The 10,612-nt window shown below is 40.2% G+C and overlaps 1 long non-coding RNA gene across 1 annotated transcript in view; it reads right to left on the bottom strand.

Moving 5' to 3' along the window:
- Positions 1-1,948: 1,948 nt before the first annotated feature.
- Positions 1,949-10,612, bottom strand: part of LOC134155784 (uncharacterized) — an 87,916-nt gene continuing 79,252 nt past the window's right edge. The window contains exon 3 of the long non-coding RNA XR_009961724.1: positions 1,949-2,745. This is a non-coding gene — a long non-coding RNA (uncharacterized LOC134155784). The remainder of the gene's footprint in view (positions 2,746-10,612) is intronic.

The raw sequence follows: 10,612 nt of genomic DNA, 5'->3' as shown, positions 1-10,612 counted from the left end.
TATTTTTTTCCTTATTGTCCTGGGATGCTTAAAAACATTTCACTGAGCCCTGGCCCGGTAATCAGTGCTGTGATCATTATATTTAAACAAAAAGCAAAACATACAGTAATAAATGAAGGGGGGGGGGGGGGGGGGGCAGAATAAAAAGATAAGAAAGAGCACTGTGCATTCATCTCCTATCCAACTTATTAGGAATTCTGAGTTCAGACCTGGCTGCTGAAGCCTGTGTGCTTCTTAGACATGTAAAATGCAAATATATATGGTACACTGCAGTTTAAAAGTATGTACATACATCAGTATGTACATGTATCAGATACAGAAATGCAAATCTAGATCTTGTTCTCAACAATTTAGATCCTATTCACCCACTGCCACAGGTACATGGATGTACAACACTCTATACCAAGGCTCTAGGTTACCAGTTTGTTTTGTACAGAACCAGTTGCCTTGATATTGAAATATCATGACCTAGGCTGATCAAAAGTTACAAAGTCTACAAAACTTTCTTACTACTCAAGATCTACAAAACAAGTAGTCCTGTGGCATGACTGATTCATTAAAAGTTAATGTCCACTTGGAAACTACAAAGGTGAAAAATTTACTACTTTCATTAACTATCATGTTAATGCATGACTCCAGAAGTTATGACTTGAAGAAAAACAATAAATTTTTCTATAAACACAGAGAGAAAAATACCCACAGCTGAATATATTGACTGTGCACCCACTGCAGGCTCCACACAGGTAAAAATCTGACTCAAGTCTCATGCAGATATAAGAGAGAAGTCCTGCAGAAACAGAGCAGCGTTGTATCTGATAAAAGATAAAGCAAACTCTTTCAGCTTAAAACACTGGGCTGATGCCCAGACTTTGATGCTTTTTGGTTAAGAAATGAAAATACTAAAAAACAAACAAACAAACAAAATCCCTATAGATTAGCAGGACTGCTGTGGGTTAACGCATTTCAAATTACTCACAGCAAGGTTCTTCCAAGTTCCAAGCAGTCTGTACGCACACAGGGGACGGTGTCCAAATTCAACTACTTGCCAGCCTTCATCTTCTCTGTTAACTTTATGGAAACAAAGGCCTCATCTAGTGTTTCTCAAAAGTTGATTTTTCTTTAAGCAAAATTCTCTTTGCCCTCATTTTTTCCTCTCTCCACTAAAACACTGAAACCTTCTTAATACTCCTGTGGCGGCACTAATAGGATTCCATTATCTGACACATAGTGAGTCATCACAAAGGAACAGAAAACCTTGCTTTCCTATGCAGGAGTCAAGTATCTGTTCCTTTGAAACGTCTCAGCAAAAACGTCTCTCTTCAATTTAATTCCTCTCTTTGCTGTCATGTTATAAAAATAGGGGTGCTTGAAAATAAGTAAATTAATCAAGGTTGCACAAAAAGTCCAGAAAATTCACATAAACAGAAAATATATACCTGGCTGCATTTTGCATTGCAAAGGAAACACCAGTTGGTCAAGGGTCCAAGGACTGTAGTACTTTTTTCAATCATATTAGCACATACTTTGATATTGTCCTAGGCCTGGATCTCTGATTTGAGTATAAAATGGAGAGTGGCTTGGGCAATTTTGGTTTGCACTTATACTTTAAATTGTATTTAAAGGTGAACATAAACAGTGAAATTAGACAAGAACTACTCAATTCAGGAATAACTTGCACAAAACTAATGAAATGCAAGCTCTGGAAAATACAACAAAATACATATAGTTTTAACCATTATTTTACTAATAGGATCTAATTCTAATTTCAGTGACCTGGGTCCATCTGCTTTGATCTCGCCAAGGTTTGCACACACCTACCTAAGTATGGTCTCAGTAATTATATGTTAGCTGTGAGCAAAATTATTCACAATAAAAACAAACACCTGTCCTGTTCTCAGTTGATGGCTCACACATTCAAATTTATTTTTCATCTTTTAGTTTTGATTCTAACCTTCCTGCAAATTTGGAGTGATACTGCTGAAGACAATGAGGATTTCTATTGTTGTAATGAAGGACAGAGCCTGTCTATAGAGATTTTTTTTTTTTAATAAAATCTTCAAACAATCATTTTAAGTGAATTTCACAATGTCTTTACTCAAAAATGAGCTGTTCACTAACTGAAAGTAACAACCAAAAAGAAAAGTTAAGGGATTTAAAAAAAAAAAAAAAAAAAGAAAGGTTAAAACTGTAGGCACTGGGATATTTAATCATTGATAACACTGACTGAATTGTAAAGAGGCTCAAAAGAAGGTGTATGTGAATGGAGATGTCAGATTAGCTTTCCTACTGGTTGGGATTTCAATAACCCACAGTAGATAAGATACAATTAGTATTCATATATTGAGGCCAGGGATTTGGAAGCAGTTTTCAAAGTATTGTCTAGCCTTGAAAAAGTTTGAGCTGCTTTATTAAATTTTTACAAAATATGATTTTAATAAAACACACTCTATTTCACAAGAAAAATGTTGGATGATTGTCCTGGTTCAACTACCAGAAAATCAGCTGAGAAGCAAATGATGCTTGAGAGTCCTGGAAACTGCATGATTGATCTATCAAGTCTTCCACTGTACTTGAAAGGTCCATGGGTCACAACTGCAGGAAGTTGCATTTTGAGACTTAGCTATGAAGCTACTCGAATGGCCTGAAGATATATCCCACATCAAATGGTTGACCCCCTGCACTTGCATACTGCAGGTCAGCTTACATTTTTTAGTCAAAGGGCCTTGGATTCCCTTTGGTAATACCCTGCAACAAAGAAACACACTCTCAGCTTCCTGGGAAGTCTTCCTGGGTTACCTAGAACTCAGCTTGGCAAGAACAGAGTGTAGCAGCTCTCTTACAAACAAGACCATCTCATTCAAATGAAGGCAATAGCACAGGGCATGCAAATGCTAACTTTTTCCCACCAAAGGTTTTAGAGCCTACTGAAAGCAATTTCTCCAAAGGGAGCTGCTGACCACCTTTAATAACTTCTATCCCAAACACTGTATTATAAAAGCACTTCAGACTATTTGGCTTTGTAGAGGTAAAATGATGACTTGCATAAAAATTTTCTAAAAAGTTACCAGGTCACCCTTAGGCCTCTGCTGTTAAAATGGACTTACCAGCAGAACCAGCAGTAACACAGCCTGTTTTCTGCAGATAAACAATCCAGTATGTAAAAATGATGATAAAACAAACAACTCTGTCACCATATGTTATACACCGCACACAGTTAATCAGTTAGTCATAATTATCTTTATTCAAATGTTAGAGCTTCATTTACTTTATATATTTCCTTGGTATCTCCAGAAATGTTCATTGCAGGGAAAACATTACTGAAAGTTTATGCAACACACAAAAACTATGGAGCCAATAACTGTCTCTTCCACTTGTGGAATATAGCACTGCTGTATGGCTTTAGCCAGCTCCATTGACATATGGGACTACATTCCCCAATCTTACACCAACATAATACTGAATACTTGCAGAACACTGGATTCTACAAAATGCAAAGTGGTTTAAAATATTCACTAATACTATTATTCAGTTACATTATTCATTAGAGGTTTCCTGGACTAATTTCAGTTTATGTTAAACAAAAGTAGAATAAATACTTTTTTTTTCCTTTTTTTTTTGGCACAAGGTGGTGTAATCTGTTACTAATGTATTAAACTGTGCAGCTCAGGATTCACATTTTAGGGCTGTCTCACCTCCTGCCTAAGTCAGGTTTAAAAAAAAACGTGAACAGTAAAAGTCAGAAATTTATCTACAGAGGCACTATCAACAAGGTCCACCACAGCACCTGTAAATGCTAAATCAGCATTCAGAAAAAGAATGTTTTACTGGGCATTAAAATATTGCCCCAGAAATACAAACAAAACCAATACATAAGAAACCATGGTTTTAATTTTCATGTCATCTAGTCCATATGAAAATTAGGTAAATTCCTGCAGAATCACAAAGAAACTACAGCATGAAGAAAACTTGGCTTTCCTCCATTTCATACAAATGAATGGATTTAAAGAGAAATTGCATTGTCTGTGAGTTCATTACATTTATTTTTCTCTTACACAGGACACATTTGTATCAAGCAGTTATGAACTGACTGTATCTCTCTCCTCTGGCTCTTAGTTAGGATAAATACAGAAAAAAACACCATTCCTGAAGCACACTGGTATACATAACGGGATTCTCAGTTATGAGAAGAATTCAACAGAAAGTTTTTTGCATTTTATACCACTGGAAACCAAAGTTTTAAGTTCACTTTTCAACCATATTTTTTTCAATTTGGGATTCGTGCTTTGTTTTCTCTTTGTCCAGATAAAGGTCAAAAAAGTCCCTCAAGTTCACTTTAGCAGACCTGGTGATCCAGCTCTCCTGGGCTGCTTCTGGCTTCAGGGACCCCAAAGCACCTTCAGAAAGGATATGTTACCTGACTTAAGAGACAACTTCATCCACCTCTGAAGCTCATTGTCTCAACAGTGTGAAAAAGCAACAACTTCTCTAAGAGCAAAATAAAGCACACCACAGAATCCTCAGAATCACAATAAGGAAACATACTTGTCAAATGGAGAGAAGTAGAAGTTAGAGAAACCCTGCAAGCTGAGTCCAAGGATTGCAAAATTTTTCCAATTCAAGTAGTTGATCCATTGCTATCATTTGCTTGGAAAGTGTTTAATTCCAAAAGTTGCTTGAAAATATTAGGGTTTCACCACCTAAGGCTGAAATCATAGCCAGAGGGGGAGGAAATACTTGAGGGAAAAAATCATAGAATCATAGAATAGTTAGGGTTGGAAAGGCCCTTAAGAACAAGTTCCAATCACACTGCCATGGGCAGGGACACCACACACTAAACCATGTCACCCAAGGCCTCGTCCAACCTGGTCTTGAACACTGCCAGGGATGGAGCATTCACAATTTTCTTGGGCAACCCATTCCAGTGCCTCAGCACCCTCTCAGTAAAGAACTTCCTCCTTATATCCAGTCTAAACTTCCCCTGTTTAAGTATACCCGGGGGAGGGACTCTTCATTAGGGACTGTAGTGACAGGACAAGGAGTAACGGATTAAAACTTAAACAGGGGAAGTTTAGACTGGATATAAGGAAGAAGTTCTTTACCGTGAGGGTGGTGAGGCACTGGAATGGGTTGCCCAAGGAAGCTGTGAATGCTCCATCCCTGGCAGTGTTCCAAGGTCAGGCTGGGCAGAGCCTTGGGTGACATGGTTTATTGTGAGGTGCTCCTGCCCATGGCAGGGGGGTTGGAACTGGATGATCTTAAGGTCCTTTCCAACCCTAACTATTCTATGATTCTATGATTCTAAGTATTAACCTGTTACCCCTTGTCCTGTCACTACAGTCCCTAATGAAGAGTCCCTCCCCAGCATCCCTATAGGATCCCTTCAGATACTGGAAGGCTGCTATGAGGTCTCCATGCAGCTTTCTCTTCTCCAGGCTGAACAGCCCCAACTTTCTCAGCTTGTCTTCATATGGGAGGTGCTCCAGTCCCCTGATCATCCTTGTGGCCCTCCTCTAAACGTGTTCCAACAGTTCCATGGTTTTTTTTACGCTGAGGACACCAGAACTGCACACAATACTCCAGATGAGGTCTCACAAGAGCAGAGTAGAGGGGCAGGATCACCTCCTTCAACCTGCTGGTGACGCTCCTTTTGATGCAGCCCAGGACACGGTTGGCTTTCTGAGCTGTGAGTGCGCACTGTCACCTCATGTTCAGTTTCTCACTGACCAGCACCCCCAAGTCCTTCTCAGCAGGGCTGCTCTGAATCTCTTCTCTGCCCAACCTGTAGCTGTGCCTGGGATTGCTCTGACCCAGGTGTAGGATCTTGCATTTGTCATGGTTAAACTTCATGAGATTGGCATCTGCCCACCACACAAGCTTGTCAAGGTCCCTCTGGATGGCATTCCTTCCCTCCAGCATATCAACTGAACCCCACAGCTTGGTGCCATTGGCAAACTTGCTGAGGGCACACTCAATCCCACTGTTCATGTCAGCGACTGGTCCCAATACCAATCCCTGAGGGACACCACTCGTTACTGGTCTTCAACTGGACATTGAGCCATTGACCACAACTCTTTGCATGCGGCCATCCAGCCAGTTCTTTATCCACCGAGTGGTTCATCCATCAAATTGATGTCTCTCCAATTTAGAGACAAGGATGTCGTGTGGGACAGTGTTGAACGCTTTGCACAAGTCCAGGTAGATGACATCAACTGCTCTACCCCTGGCCATCAGTTCCGTAGCCCCATCATAGAAGGCCACCAAATTGGTCAGGCAGGATTTCCCCTTAGTGAAGCCATGCTGGCTGTCACCAAGCACCTTGTTGTTTTTCATGTGCCTTAGCATGCCTTCCAGGAGAATCTGCTGCAAGATTTTGCCAGGCACAGAGGTGAGACTGACTGGTCTGTAATTCCCCGGGTTATCCATTTTCCCCTTCTTGAAAATGGGGTTATTTTTCCCCTTTTCCAGTCGTCGGGAACTTCACCTGACTGAACGTTTTTACAAATATGATGGACGGCGGCTTAGAATCTTCATTTGCCAGCTCCTTCAGGACCCATGGATGGATTTCATCAGGTCCCATGGTCTTATGCACATTCAGGTTCTTAAGATGGTCTCAGACTAGATCCTCTCCTACAGTGGGCCTAGGGTCTTCATTCTCACAGTCCCTGCACCTGTCTTCCAAGACTTGGTTGGTGTGGTCGGAGCATTTGCCAGTGAAGACTGAGGCAAAGATGTCATTAAGAACCTCAGCCTTCTCCAAATCCAGGGTAGCCAGTTCTGATAGCTTCCAGAGAGGGCCCACTTTGTTTCCAGCCTGTCTTTTATTCTCAATGTACCTACAGAATCCCTTCCTGTCATCTTTCACATCCCTAGCCCATTTTAATTCTAACTGGGCCTTAGCTTTCCTAACCTGGTCCCTAGCTTCCTGGAAAACATCCCGGCCAAATTCTACAAACGTGCAGGATTTGTGAAGATGATGTTGGTGGCACTACGTTGCTGCTCTTAACACCTTGTCTCTGACAAAAGACTGTACCAGTCAGCCCTGGCTGCTTGGCCCACAGTTTCACTCTGAGTGAAAGACATGCACTTCCTACTGCAGGGAGATCCCTGCAGCAAGCAACCAAGGAACCACACCACTGGATACTGCTTGCATGTATCAAAAATCTTGTTCTGGTTATTTCAAACTGGAGAGAAAAAAAAGAAATTATCAGCCTACATATACTCACACCTAGGAAAAATAAGAATTGAAAAGAAATCTCTGTATGCCTGTACACACATGTGTTAGCTATTAAAAATACAGGTGTGCTCTAGGCATTGAATAACCCACTTCCATTTGGAGTACTTTTTTAAATACAATTCCCAAAGCTTAGTCCACATCATTAATGCCATGCCGTGAAAAGCGAGGCTACTGTGCGGCTTCAAAACATAATCTTTTTGCAGAAGAGTAGACATCTGCCACACTCATTTTACAGCAGAGGGTTTTATAGAAAGAAATTAAACCAGAGAGAGGCATGTGGGGGTATGAGAGGGTTGGTTTGTTGGTTTTTTTTTTATAATGTACAGGAAGGAGTTCTACCCTCATGTTAATACTGCATCAATTAGTAAAAGAGCACTGGAATAAGCAAGCTGGGCTTTGCTCTGCACTTCAGTGGGTCAGATTACGTTATTCAGAGTGGTTGTGGTGCTGTGGCCAGCCTGCAGCCCTAGGAACCAGCACTCTGCTCCCCTCTCACAGTTCCTCTGTGCCTGACTTTGGTGAAAGATTCTGGTTTAGCGAAAGCTACTAACTAAAACATTTTTATTAACTAGTTTCATGCAGGCAGAAGTGGAACTGGAAGCAATCACACACACAGGGAGGCTGGTGATCTGAGCAGGAAACTACTCGGGCAGCTAAGGGGTTGCAAAGAGCAGTAACTTTTGTCTGCTTCTTCAATAATCAGGACATGGCACACTACTTGGTTCAGCATCACTCTTACCTTTATACTGTAGTCTGTCCTGTCCTCCTTAGGGTCTAAGTCCTTCACAGCAGGTTGTTCACCACACTGTGCTTGCACAGGGCCTGGAGAGTGCTCAACCAGAATGGCCCATTGTAGCTACAATACAGCAGCCCCACGATTATAACTGCAGTGCTAGGGCCCCATCCCTCTACTCCGCTGCCATTGAAATCACCTCCCGTTGATTTTAATGCTAAGGATTTTAATGCTAAGGATGTAGCTGTTACTTAGCCAAGGCAAAAATCTGCTTATCAAAATATCTGAGCTACTGTGCTTAGAGCCACTGACAGACTTCTATTGTTTTGCTGCTTACAAGCCAAAAAGCAGGAGGGAAGACACTGCAGTTGCCCATGCATAAAAGGTGATTTTCTCTACACCAACAGGACATTCTTCCTTTGCTTTTCCCCACATATCATTTGTCACTCTGTTCGATGATGCAACTCTGCAGTAGTAGCTGTGGTTTCCAAAAATAACATTCCACGAGACTGCATCACCCTGAACAAGAAAGCAAAACTGAGTGTATGGCTTTCCTTAGCCCTGAAATTCAATGCATGAACACAAGAAGGTGATGATTATTGATACCAGACTCCTAATATAATCAGAGATCTGGAAAACATGTGGGAAGGTAGAATTGTGGTTGCCTTTCAAGAGAGAACACAGATACAGAAGATGGCCTTCAAATGCATTTGAAGCTGCTGCAGACAAAAAGGACAGTCTGTTCTCTCTGCCAGGGCAGAAAGATTAGTCAGTAATTGCAGCAGCAGTAAAAAAAGAAACATGTTAAACCTTAGGGAACAAACCCTGCTGCTGAGACCAGGTAAGTATGGACCCAGATGACCTGAGTATTGTGGAGCCACCACTACCAAGGGCTTCAAGAAGAGTATGGATAAACTGTTGGAACTACTGCTAGGAATGATGTAAACACAGTTGCCTCCTTTGAGACCAATGGACAGACCATATGTCTTCATCATACTAATGCTACTAGACAAAACCATCACACCTTAGATTCACTTCCTTTTTTGCTTTCCACTCATTCACTTCTTTTGCTTATGCCAAGTGCATCTACTAACAAGTACCATACCCAAAACTCCCCAGGCTCACAAAGAAACCTGGGGAAATTTAACCTATTGCAACCACTTGGGCAACAGGAAAAGTAAGGTACAAAACTTTTAATTGCTTTGAGTGTTTTTATGCTAGCACAATACTTTTTAAAATAATTCATTCCAGGAGAAAGATATTTGCCAGTATGGTGTGACTGATTTCTATACAACAACCAATCCCTAGGATTACTTTACGCCCTTGAGAACAATTGCAGCTCAATCATTTACCAGACAATAGATGATGCAAATTTTATTTAATCAACAAGATGGTGAGATTCAGAGTCAGCTTCAATCTGATTGAAAGTGTTTTAGAGGTACAAATACTCCAAGTTCAGAAAGTTGAGGTAGAGACCAGTGAATGAATGAATGAATAAAAAATAAAATTCAAGCTGCACAAGAAGTTACTCCTTTACTCCTCTTAACAACACAACCACTGTTCCAGCCCTCATAAAGCAAAATGATGACCTCAAGTATACATGTATCAGGAAACTATTACCCCAAAGTTAAGAATATTTCTTGAATTAACCAATAGTGCCCTGAAAAAAAATACAGTATATAAAAAAAATATAGTATATATTTTTATACACATAAATATTGAATTTCTTTACCATCCTGCTGCTACAGTAAGGCTCAGGTTACCAGATCCTTTACTGTGACTCTTATAGACAGATTTTCAAAACAGCTGTGTGCTAGTTAAGTAGGATGAGGGATATTGAAAAGCTGATGCTTATTATGTGATATTTAAGTGACAAACTTGTGAATCAGAAAAAGGGGGTGTGCTCTTATATTAGAGCTCTCTCAGACAGATACAAGGGAGCATTAACATCCATTGCTCTGCTTCACTATCACTTTCTATATTAAAGTCTTTAGTGCCTGCTCTAGAATAAGATGCATCCCACATTTTTAGTCTTCAAGCATCATCACTCTAATTTTCATTTTAATCTTTTTCAGCAAAACAAAAACTGCATCTTATTGTAAGTAATATAATTTATTTATACTTGATATAATTTGAAAAAGTGATGACACACCAACAGCTCAAGCATGAAGCATTTTTAATTCTTCAAAGTGACAGATGATTATCAAATAACATTTACTTGATATTTAAATATAAAAAACCCTGTTCCTTTTAAAATTCATAAGTAAGAAAAAAATATTCACTCTCTCTCTTTTCTGTGGTCTTTCTGGGTTTGGATGATACCTGGGGTGACAGGTCACATAGTCATAGAAACTTGAGCAACCAGTCCATCCCACTGTGTGAAACATTTTCTGCAATGTATTGCTTGTTTCTTGCCAAGCCTCTTACCAGTCACTGTTTTCATCACTTGCCTTCTGTTTATCCATCTCTTAACTCATTACTCTCCCCAACAAGCCCTTTCTTGCCCAATAATTTGCCTTTTTCCCCACCTGGTACCATCTACAAGTGATAACAATTTTCTAAACGTCCAATAAGTTGGGCTTTAATTACTCAATCTGCTTTTTAAACATCTGCAGTTTGCTCAGGTGTGCTGACATTAAAAAAAA

Source organism: Pezoporus occidentalis, unplaced genomic scaffold (assembly GCF_034315485.1).
Source record: "Pezoporus occidentalis ecotype Australia unplaced genomic scaffold, CSIRO_AGI_Poc_V1 ctg8, whole genome shotgun sequence".
NCBI classification, from domain to species: Eukaryota; Metazoa; Chordata; class Aves; order Psittaciformes; family Psittacidae; genus Pezoporus; species Pezoporus occidentalis.
The sequence above is the reverse complement of the archived record's forward strand: the minus strand, read 5'-3'. Positions and strand labels throughout refer to the sequence as shown.